Source organism: Apis dorsata, unplaced genomic scaffold (genome assembly GCF_000469605.1).
Source record: "Apis dorsata unplaced genomic scaffold, Apis dorsata 1.3 scaffold_74, whole genome shotgun sequence".
NCBI lineage: Eukaryota > Metazoa > Arthropoda > Insecta > Hymenoptera > Apidae > Apis > Apis dorsata.
In genome coordinates this window covers 2959437-2971960 of record NW_006263372.1, presented here as the reverse complement: position 1 = coordinate 2971960, position 12524 = coordinate 2959437, and the positions used below count along the sequence as shown (strand labels likewise).

Below are 12524 nucleotides of genomic sequence, written 5' to 3'. Positions count from 1 at the left end.
GGCAACATTCAATAATGAAATCACATATAAAATTTCAGTGAACTTTAAATTCTATAACAATAATGATGAAATATCATGGAAGGTGATGTAAAATAAAAATATCAAATATTAATTAATGTGATTAATATAATATAATTAGTACGGTATATAAATACTACAAGTATTGCTTATGCTCGATTACACCGATAGGATCTTCTTTACGTGCAAGAAAAGCAAAGTATTCGTGCAAACAATAGGGAACACGAACAATTTCTTACATGATAATTACCAACCATCCATATTACAATTATATACCAATTTTCTCTTCAAGACTTTATTTTATTAAGAACTACGACCGAAAAGAAGAAACGAAAGCGAAGAAGTCACACACGATAGAACGAGAAAGAATTCCAATTTAATAATAATGCGGACGACCATCGATAAATCCGTTGACAAGATATTAACCGTCCAGCCGCTCTTTTCTCTCTTTTCCCCCTCCCCTCCCGTACGCAAAGGAGCGACCAAGTTTGAAAAGGGATCCAACGATCGACGACGAGTAGTGCTCGAATTCCCTGGCCGTTTTCCACCGTGGATGGAAACCGACCCGACAAGGGACGAGTTAATAATACCTCGACTGGGGGCCTCGACTGTTCAGACACCGTTAATTAAAGCCGGTGGTCCGAGCGCGAGCTTCTCGTAACGTTTCCTCCCCTCTTTCCTAATTCGTACAACAATGTCTATTATTCAAAGTTGTCCCGCGTACGTGGAACAGAAGCATCCAACTCGGTTGTCGTGCAAGGCCAACTCCTTGCTTTCAAGTTCGCCTAGCATGGAAATTTTACGTCTTAGATATTTTTCCGTTTCGCATCTTTCAAAGTGATTCGAGACTCTCTGATGTCTTTTGCTTCCTTTTCTTACATTGAAATTACTACATTCGATTTCAATCGATCATTTCCCTAAGAATATACGAAATATATGCGAAATAACGTAAGCATTTACATTAGGCTCCAAGAAAATTTCTCGTCGATGAGAAAAAGAAATAAGCCTCGATAAATTCTGAACTAAGGATTCTTTCCTTTCCATCTCCAACTAATTAACACATCTCGCGAGTCGAAGACCGATTCATTTCGCACTCCATCCTTTTCCATTCCATTCGCAATCTAGAAATATTATTTTATTGTAGACATTCCTCCCTGCTTATTCGGTCGCTTACGTAGAGGAGGAGAAACTGCTCGAATCGCGCGAGTTTGACCGTTCGTGCAAAGGAAGGAAGGGAAAGAAGAACGGGAAAAGGTCGCGCCTCCCCTCTCGCCTTGCCTCCCTTCTCTCGCGCCCTATAAAGAGAGGGAAAATTGCGACCAAGGGGGCCAAGTTTTCCTCGTAATTATTCTACCACGCAATTAAAACCTTAATCTTGGCGGCGCGTAAAAATGGAACTGGCCCTATTGTTATTGCCGGGGAGCAAGCATCTTACGCCTGCTGGTGTAAACATTTTCGTTGGCGGCATTTGAAACTTTGTTGGATAAATATTGTTGGGGCAAATTATTAAGAATTTTGCAAAAGAGTACGGTGAAAAGACTTTTCTCTTCTTCTAGTTTTCGATTGATTGTTTTCACGTTGTGTGATTTCTCACAGGATTTAATTGATTATCACGTGGCGTCTTTCTCTTTTCGTTAGAGAGAAGAGCTTATATGTAGTTTATAAAGGAAGAAAATTTCACTGCCTTCTCATCCCACTCGTCTCTTCAAATTTAACAGAAATAGAATTATGCAACGATGTTCTGGAGAATATCGAGGATAATGATCGAGAAACGTAACTTTGATTGGAAGGAATTAAATTTGAAATTATTATATCGCGCTTTGAATTGGGAAAGATTCTCGAGCGAATTTTACGGTTTTTCCAGAAGCTCGATTGTTGGTTTCCTTGGCAAATTTGAAGGCGGTGTTAGAATTGCACGGTGGATTCCGGATTAATCGAAGGAGGATTATTTGCGGATTATACAGCAAGTTGGAGGAAGTTGGCGGAATATTTCTCGACCTTCCCCTGAATAATCCCTGTTGCAAGAGAGGGGCACTGTTACAGCAAATTCTTAAACTCCATCAAGTTTCCTGCTCATTATGCGGGTAATTAAAGCGTTTTCACTGGAAGCACAAACGTGACAAGTAGCTTTCTTATAACTTCGTGCAACTTGCCATTTTCTTCCTTCGAAGTGAGAACGTATAACGGCAGAATAATTCTAAACGGGCGACTATATTGGATGGAAAATTTAGTTTCCAAAATAATTAGAGGGATCGCGAATTTAGAATTAGAATTGAAACTTGATTTTTGAATGAACAGACCGAAGTAAATATCACTTTTGGACACGGTCTTCTCTTGAGACGGTGTACACGAACGATACATTAATTAATACACGAGGAAATCAACAGGTGCGATCAATTATAAACACGGTAATCCGAAAGCATGGTCTGCATAATTTTCATCCCACCTTAAAATTTCATTCCTCCTCCCCTCTCTCCCGGTTAAATTAATCCCCGCGAAACTTGAAAATTCCATACACTTTTAATCCCCTACGAACGACAATTTTATCAAAATATGAAATATCCATCCATGATAAAAATTTCACCTCGAATCAAAAATCAATACACAAATATGTATATATACATCAGAAGCTTCGACGATCAACGAAATTAATCCGCTTCCGCTTTTATCTCCCCGTATAATAAATAAATAATAAAATAATAATAAATTCCCTCCCCCTCCAATTTTATAAAACTATGTAATAATTCCTCGAAACATACCGGATATTCGAAAAAAAAAAAGAAACTATAACGATATGGTAACGGAGGAAATGGAAAACCGTGTTCGCGAGCGGACAAATTTGGCCGATCGTAAAATTTCATGGGAGCATTGAATCGGGCGGCGGCGGTTTAATAACATAAAGCTCGTCTGTAATTAACACGAGGGGGAGGAGGGAGAGATGTGGGAGAGCGGGTCTGAAAATAATATCTCGTTGAATTGCGTCCTCCGTGCTCCGTTGGGATATCGTTTTCACGGGCGAGCGGTGACCCGAGGCAAGTTCGGGGTGGAGGCTGGTTTTCGAGAAGCTGGGAGTTTCTTAATCTGCTCGTAAGTCAGAAAGGGGGGGGAGGGGTTCCGTGGCAAAACGAGCGAGGCGTTGCCCCAGGAGTGCGATTCAGCTTTTCAACTAAGCTCGTATTCAGCCGCTTTCATCCTTCGAGAGTTCTTCGGGAAGAGACTGACGCGATTTTTCACTACGATCCTTCGGGATAATTGGGGGGGCACTATCCGTGGAATCTGATGGAAACACCGCTTCCTTCTTCCCTCCCCTTTTTATTCTATCGCTTCTGTTTCGAGTTCCTTTTCGCTTGCAAGCAAAGTTTTGTTTGTACGATGGATAATCGAGTATTGAAGTGAGATTGGAAGAAGAGTTCTTTTTTTCTTTTTTTCAAGGAATTTTTTCGGTGGAAAAGTTTCATAAGAGAGAGAAAGAGAGAGATAATCGAGATTTCCAACAAGTGTAATTAATTGGAGCAACGATGCACGATCGTTTTGGCTCGTTTGTCACGTTGAATCTTATCACGTGAACGAGAAACGCTGCCGGCAGAGGAGGAAGGAACAATCACGTGATAAAGTAAATTCGAGAATCGGTTGGAGCGCGAGCGGCTTCTTAATTCAAAAGTCTGTTATCTGTGAACTGTGAGAGGAGGAGAAGGAAATATAAGGAGCCAATTTTGGATGTTTTCCTTTGGGGGGAAGGGGAGGGAGATATTGCCGCTGGCCACGCTCGTTTATCTTCTTTATCAATTTTAATCCTCAACCGTTTCTTACTCACGATCTCGTTCCGTGTCGTCTTCCTTAAAATGCAAATGTGATACGACTGGTGTCCATCTGGTTTGATACAATTGAATCATAATGAGAAACTCTCGATCTTATTTTTAAAATTTACCAAATTGTATTAAAATTCGCAATTATCGTCGTTAATTATCGTTTGTCGTAAAAGAAAATTCGAGGAAATCAAATTGAGATTGAATTAATAAATTTTAGAAGATTTTCTTTTTTTCTTTTCCTCTTGCGGATATTAGAATTGAAACGAGGTGCGAAGTTGGAGGGGGGGCAAGTTCGATGTAAATGGATGCAATAGTATGCGCCATACGGAGCAAGCTCCTTTTAACCCTTTGTGAGCTAACGTTCAGGAGGTAACTGCAGAACATTGGACGAGCGACTCTGTTGTTCTGACGGCGGTTGCTGGCTTGCTAACTGCTCGGTCGACCACCTCTCTCGCAAATTACCTGCAATTTACCACTAAAGTTGCATCGGGTGCCTCGTTGTCCTCCTCTCTAGTCTTGGATATCCATTGCTCGCCCCCGCTCCGTTCCTCGAATAATACCCCCATCGTCCGTACTAAATACTACGAATGATTTTTCTCGTGCAATTCTTCTCGTGCTCGCCGGATTGCAGGACCGGATTCAACTTTTATTCCCTTTGGTTTGGAGATTATTGGAAAACAATTAAATTTATGGTGAAACTGTTCGTTACCTAGCTTTCAGTTAGACTCGAGATGAATCGTCAAAAAATAATAAAAGACTGGCTCTATTTCGTTCACATTTATTCACTTCGAATGATAAATACACGTTGAATTTATCTGTGATCACATTGGACATCTCGATCAATCTGTTACTGCAATTATTAATATCAGCAGGGAGAAATGACGTTGCTCGCCGCGATTTTTAATATCAGCGGCTCGTTTCGCTCCTTTATTCGTCCCTGTTTTCGTCGGGACGTTCCGATTTCATTATCGAAAGATACGCCTCTTAAAAGTCACGAGACTCGTTCGATGACGCGGCTGTCCCTCGTCCTCCTCGAGCTGCGTGGCGAGCGCGCGGGGCGCCAACGAGAAATAAGTAGACGTTGGAAGCCGTTGGCGTGGAAGTGGCGGTATGCAAATGTCCAGTCTCGGCAATCTGCTTAACTTCTCGTCTCGAAATTTCCCCGACTTTCCCCTGGAGCTTATGTAAAGTCAGCCGTCTATTAATAATGTATTAAGTAATTACGAATACGGAAAAAGAGATGTCGGGGCCCGCAGTTTCAAATACGATTTCCACGCTTATAGACGCGCCGGATACATAAACGCTGCTAATTCTCTCCCTCCGTCGATTTGGCATCGTCGAGTTTCAATCAATGATATCATATTGATAAATCGGTCGTGTTTGAACTATAAATAATTACTGAATCGCATAGAATTTTGTTTCCTTTCGATCCATCGCAGGAATCCTCGATCGAGGATAAACTCTTCTTCGTTCAAGTCGGATTTAATTCATATTATAATAATAAAAACGAGATGCGAGACGTACACCTCGCGTTATTGAAATTGCAATTCCCTTTTTGGTACGAGGAGAAGACGTACGATCATTGGAAAATTCGTGTCTTCTTCGTGCATATGGAAGCTCCATGGAACAGTTTGAGAAAAACTATCGTTCTCCCCGTGGTTCACGCGAAACTTTCGCGACAAACTGGCTTCGAGGATATCTCAGAGCTACTGTTCTTTGCACCTGTTCGCCTCTACTTAGACGAAGGAATTTTGTAAAATCGCCAGCTTCGGGATCGCGGGAATTGCTGCGAATTATGCGAACGACCTCTCTCTCTCCCTCTCTCGAAACTTTCGTTAATTTTCAAACTGTTTCCAATTGTCTCCATCTCCGTTTTCGCTTGTGATCAGAATTTGAAGCGTGTCGACTCGTAAACCTGGTGCTTGGTTTAAAAAAAGGAAAAGTTTGATACAATGGCATTACCCATTGGGGGGGAAAAGGGCAATATAGAATATTCTCCGATAACGGAGTGGTATTAAAGGAAAGATCTTACGTAAAGGGATTTCTATAAAAATGTACCGTAACTAGCTACCTAGGAATCTTCAATCGATGGTGCATATCTGAGAAGGGTAACAGGTTTACCGACCCCATTCTTCGTCTTATAAAATTTCATTGCTCAATTTGCTCGCGCGCACTCCTCGTCTTGCTATCTGTACACTTGTATCTTCGAAACAACAAAGATATGAAAATTTTCATGTATATTACACCGTTTAAAAATTCAATCGAGATAACTTTGAATAAAATCACCGAAAAGAGAAAGGAAGAGAAAGCAGAGAGAATAGCCTCGATATCAACGATGGATGGAGGAGCGTCGTTGATAATACACGTGCAGGGATAATAAAGATCGGATCGAAGCGCGTTACTAGGTCAAGCGTGTAATTAAATTAGTAGTTAATATCGGTCTCCGGAGGAACGGCAATATCGCGTAATTGAGGATCGCGCGGTTTATACATCGTGAGGGGTGGTTTCCTTCGATGCGTTGGATCTTTGACGACGGGTTAAACGGGAAGTATTTTATAATGAAATTACCGACGATCGGTATTAAATCGGTATTAAACCGGTTGATACGACGGTGCACACTCGGTCGGCTGGATAAAGGAAGGATATAGAAAGGTTGGACGAACGATCTTCAAAACAAATCCTCGGCAAAGCTTGAAACTCCTTCCGGAATTACTCGGCTCGGATTTACTCGGCGAAGCTTTCATCCCCCGTGCCCTCTCTGTCTTTCTCCCTGTTCTTCCGTTCGTTGGAAAGTGCACGCCGCCAACTTTCCAACGAACGCGGTGATTCAATATTAATGCCGTTACGAATTCGCGCCTTACTAACTTCCATATGGGATGCTCGTTCGAGAATCCTCCAAGAGTGCTTTCTTTCTCTTTTTCTCGAGAGAGAGAGAAATTCTACTCTCGAGGATATAGTTTTAATAGAAATATCTTCAAAATCGTTTTTTAAATAATTCCGAAAAGTTTTGTTGTAAAATGGTGGAAGGAGATAGAGGGACGATAAATTTTGTTAAAATTTATATAGAAGGACGTGTAGGGAAGAAATCTTTTGTTTGGGAGAATTGTGGGTAATATTAATGGTACACTTGAATGGAAACTTTGTCGCTTGCTCGTCCAAGTAGAACGCTTCCTTCCCCTGTAATTAATGGCCAACTATTCCGTCGCTTCTGTTTCGATATCACGATTCCATGGCCACTTTCACCGCCGCCAATTCGTCCGCAACATCGCGCCAGAACTAAGACGTCTATTTCGATTATCGACCACGCGGGAATAATTTTATTGACAGACGTAATGGCTTTCCATAGTTGTCGCGGGATCGGTTCTTTGGTCAACGACGAGATAAATATTCGACTCGTTACTTTCCTCGTTCGAATTTTTCTTCTCTCTGTTATCCACTTTTTCAGTCTTCGATTCGTAATTAAGGATCTTGCGACAAGGCAATTGTATCCAGTTTTAAATTGTTAATATATCTGCGCAAAGAGGAGATATCGAATCAAATACGAGTAAGATAAAAGAAATGAAGACTTTTTTGTTTCGATGTTTTAAATGGCAAGCTCCAAATTTTAATTGAACCTGAATCGAAATTATCTTTCCTTATTGCAACGAGTTCTTCTCTATCTGGCAAGTACTTTGTTCCTTTATTTAAAGCCAGGATAACGTATTCTTTCGATCACAAGCTTTAATCGTAATTTCTTACCGTATTGTCACATTATCGTGATATAACTGAATAAGTGTTCCACGGTTCGTCAACCGATCAATGGTCCGTGCACGAAGGTGCTTTTCATATTCTTTGACTGCAGGCAACATTAATTTCTCCGATATCTGAAAACGGAGAAGACTACCGGGAATACGGTTGGCCAACCATCTCTTTCGCCGTTTCTTTTTAGATCGTCTCTCCCGTAATATCGTGAACGTTAACTTCTCCCTTTTTTTTCCCCTCCTCCTCCCTTTCCCTCTCTCTCTCTTACACACACTGTTCCTCTCTATATCCGTGGCTCGTGGTTGAGATTCAATTTGCAAAGGCTATTTCGCTAATTGCGTAAGTACCGGACCGCAGTCACGTGTGGCTATAACTCGATCGTGCCTTCTGAGTGTGCGCCCTCTAAAACGCTAAAATCCAGCCACACGTATCGCGAAACACGTTGAGCGTAACTGCTCGCGATACACGTTTATCCGGCTAAGTGTTAAATTAAATTTGACTTTTATTAATGCTATCGATTTTTCTAAATGGGTAAAATTTTTAAAGCCGCGCCGCTTTTTCGTCGTATCGATTCTTCGATATCTCTGCACAGTGATTCTCACGGAGAAGAAATTATCATCGTATAAGATTATAAACGAGAGAGTTATAATAAAAAAGAAACTTCTGGTCGTGCGTTTAAATTTTGGAGAGAGACAAGAATTATATTAATTTGAATCTATAGATTTAAAGGAAAAGGAAATAATAATGAATAAAGTGTTAGATCTCTAGAGATCTAGGAGCCATCTTTGTGTACCGAGTTAATAGCTCGCCCTGCAGGCAAGTTTAGTTATTAGCAATGGTATGCTTTGCAGGAGATTGCATTGCTGTTTATCGTCATTTGGCGATATTAACATATTAAACAGAATTGGCTAATTGATCGATTAATTGAAAAAAAGGAATACAAAATATAATTCTCTCAAAAGCATATTCTCTCTAAACTCCTTATGACAATGATTTCATTCTTCATCGCGTCAAAATTTCTCAAAGATCAACACTATATTTCGTCGAAGAAAGAAAGAACTTTATGGATGATATTTAGTCATCGACTCTTCTTTCGAAATCTACACATTGTATTACTTGTATTCGAAAGATGAAACAATCGGCATTCTTCTCTCCAGATAGAAACGTCACGTGTTTATTCGCAGAAACATTCGCACGTATTCGCGGCACGATATATCCGACTCCCCCGTGAATACGTTTTCCTTATGCTCGGGGCTAAATTGCTCTAGTTAACGACAGGTATTTCAACGCTAACTACGCGACCAACTCGTCGTTGTGTTCGAAACGTTTCCTGGGAGAAATTGTCCGGGCCCGGCGTTATATCAGCCGCGTCCTCCCCCACGATTCCGTGCGTACAACGTCGTATAACGGTCATAATGCGATGCCCCTTCCCACGATGCGAAAATTTCATGGGCAGCTGAATAATTGGCAAGGCCACGATTTCTAGAGGGGATTATCGATATACGCCATTCAGAATATTTAATTTTTATGTTTCGATTGGAAAATATATTGCATTATGACCAAATGTTATATTGTAAACATTTTAGGGTTAAACATTTTTTATTTGAGTTGATTTCTTGTTTATTTTTAAGTGTTCTCCAAATTTTTAGAGATTATTCTGATTTGGTTCTATTATCTGAATATTGGCAAGGTTAATATATATATATATATATTCTCATAAATATTGGCAATGCACGTCAGTTTCTGGAGCACCAAGTGTATGAACATATGCGTTGCTCGATTCTAGATTCTGAATTTTATTCATTCCCCGACAAGGAAAACTCGAAATTCTGGAATAGAGAGAACTCGAAGGCACCTCGATACGAATGGCGTATCGTAAACCTACGAAACGACAGATTTCAAAATAGAGAGCATGTAGGATCGCAAGCCAGCTTCTTAAGTCAGGGGGGCATGAGTTATGCTCCCGTATATCCTATACAACAAGTTTGTCCAGGTTGCATGCAAAATTCAACAAGCTACCCCTAGAAACTCCACTGTCGTTCTCGCTTCTCCGTCTTTGCCTGTGAACCCTTCGAAGAATATCAAAGAAAATTTTTTTTAAAATCTACGGAAAAGAATATACTACACCTCTTGTCCTTCCTTTCGTTTCCTTCTATTTCAAAACGATTAAAACTTTAGACACTTGAAGCGAAAGACGTGAAACGAGAGATCAATTCAAGGTACATTTCGTTATTAGGTAGCACGTTATAAGCTTCATCCAGAGATCTACTTTCTGTTTCGCAAAACAGACTTGAAATTCTCGCCTACAAGCTCGATGAATTCGCGCGTGCAAGAAAAGAAAAAAAGAAAAGAAGAAAGAATCGTTAGGCGCGATAAAGAGAGCCACTCCGAGGGCTGTAAATCTCTGGAAAGGCGAGAAATAAAGAAGAATGGAGGGGAAGGGCGTTGAGTATCCGTCGAATCACGGGTACGAACGCGAGAGAACGTGTTAAGGAGGAGGATGGCGCGTCGCCGCGATGAGAATTTATGGGCTGTTCTCCTCGAATCGCGAATACAATTTAAGCGCTGTTGATCCCGGCGTGACAAAGTGGCTCGCATGATTGATGCGGCCTTGCTTTTTGCGCTTTCTTGCTTTGTTCGCCCCTCTGTTGCGTTGAACGGGGATGGATGCCGAGGGTGACAAACGACGAAGAGAAAGAGAGAGTATCGACGGGAGCAATACTTTAAATGAACTGTAAACGGTAAAGGAGTACAAATAACGAGTGTGAGAAGAAAGGAGATAGATAGACAGAAAGACATCCTATTTAGTTCTTCAATTTTCATGAAAAACTTGGAGATCAACTTGGGGGATATTGGAGGGAAAAGGAAGAAGGAGGAGAGGGAAGGGGAGGGAAGTGAAAATTCGCGGAAGCGGATTCGTTAATTATCGGGATCGTTAATAGAAATCTTTTCATCTCATGGTTGGTAAATAGCGTAAACGCGAGCGAACCGATGTTTGCTAAATCGTTCCAGCCTACATTGCACATTTATCGGAAATAAGAACAACGGGCACGGATACTAAGTGATTTAATGAACGGTCGATTAAGCGGAGAGGGCCGCTTACTCTATCGGAAATATCAATTTTCTCTGGAGCTTGGTTAATTTAAAAGACGGTGTCTTTTTTTTTTTCTCCTTTTTTTGTTTTGTACACTTCGCAGAGGATTTCGTATCTGTTCATTCATTTGTTTCTCTCGAAGCTTCGCCCAGTTTCGCGTGTACACAGTTTCGTTTTAAATACAACGACCCGCTGAATTATCGGCCACTGCCGCCCTCTTGACACGAAAGCGTTGAACGGGGAAATGGAGAAAAAAGTGTGTTTTCCCCGTTTATTTGTACATGGAAACGAGAGATTAAACGTTAATAATTAGAACGGAGATAATAATATTTAACGAGCAATCGATGGTATTTCGTTATAATAAAAAGTTAATGTTTTACATTAATTTCGTGGAAATGATAATTCTATGAGACAATCTTTTTGAGCCGTGCATTCAAGTTTTTCGTTTGGTCATTTTCTCTTTTATCTTATAAACCTTCGTAATTCGGAAGGAATACCGGAACAGCACTGTGTCTTATACAAGGCTTAGGATGATATCGTGCTAATGCATCAACTTCCTTGTGATTTGTGTACTCTGTCTCCGCTCTCAGCACGCAGTTAATCCAACAGCGTTAGTATAATTGGAAAGAAAATTCATAAATTTCTTTTATTAATAACCGAACGATATATATATATGCGAACAAATAAGCTCTTAAAAAATACAATGCCGTAACCCATTTGAATCAATTTCCTCTTCTTACAAACAAATAAGTAAATCGTCATCAGCCGAAAATTGTTCGAAACAACAAGGAACCAGAAGAAATTGAGGCTCGTATCAAAGCTGCAAAACCTCTTAATAGCATCCTCCTCGCGCAATTTATCCGAGGCTTCAGGCATAAACACAACCTCTTACCAACCTTTCTGGCAACTCGCGACCTTAATCGATCGAGAAGAGGAACAGTCACACCGACAAAATTGAACGTGCAAGGGACTCTCGTGACTCTGGATAAGGGAGAACGGGGGACATCCGGGTGAAAGACAGAAACTGCAACGCATGAATATTCCATGGATGGGCGCTTGCGCAATGCGGAGGTATCGCCAGGTGATTACACCGTATCGTATACGTCACCGGCCTCCGCCCGTGCGAACGCCCGCGAAAAGGGGGTGCAAAGTCGATGCGGCCGGAGTCACGTATCGAGTCACGATTCTATGAGAACTATTCCGGAAGTCGGCCGGACGTTTCCTATTTACGGCACCTTTCCACCGAGCTAAATTAACCGAAGAAACGCCACCACCATTCTCATCCCCTCGCCTCCTCCCCTGCCGAGGGGAAGGATCGGTGAACCCGAAGACAACGCTTTTGTTGTTGTTGTTGCACGCGGCGCAAGAGGGTGGAAAAGGGGACGAGCGTGGAGGAGGTAGGGGGAGAGGGTGAGAACGATTCCGTGTACGTGACCGAGGAGGAGATAAGGGGGTGAGGACGTCGTTAGTCTCTGGAAGGCGGAGGAACGTCTTCGAAAAACTGTAGCGGCGTTCAGATTACTTCGTTTACAAATTTTCTTCTCGAAGCGGGGAGGGGACAGCATTTTATCGTATTATTTACCAATAGCTACCCTTTTCGGTCGTGTTCTATTCTCAGCCCCGAGTTTACTACCGCCTCACGATCCTCTCCTGCGATGTACGATCTCTCTCATACACACTTCTCTCTTTATTTTCTTCCTCCACCTTTTCGTTTCGATTAATTACAATCGATTGTCTCCTTCAAGAGGAGATTTCGTAAGCGATAGTTTCGTAGAAGCTCGAGCAAACGAACAACGATCGATGGGGGGAGAGGAGATGGTCAGGTTGGACAAGATGGAGGATTCGTATAAAGGGATGCGCGA

General features: G+C 41.5%; 1 protein-coding gene across 5 annotated transcripts in view; it reads left to right on the top strand.

Moving 5' to 3' along the window:
* LOC102680787 (teneurin-m) overlaps nt 1–12524 on the top strand; it is a 605289-nt gene that overhangs the window by 54391 nt on the left and 538374 nt on the right. The gene's annotated exons all lie outside the window — the stretch shown is intronic.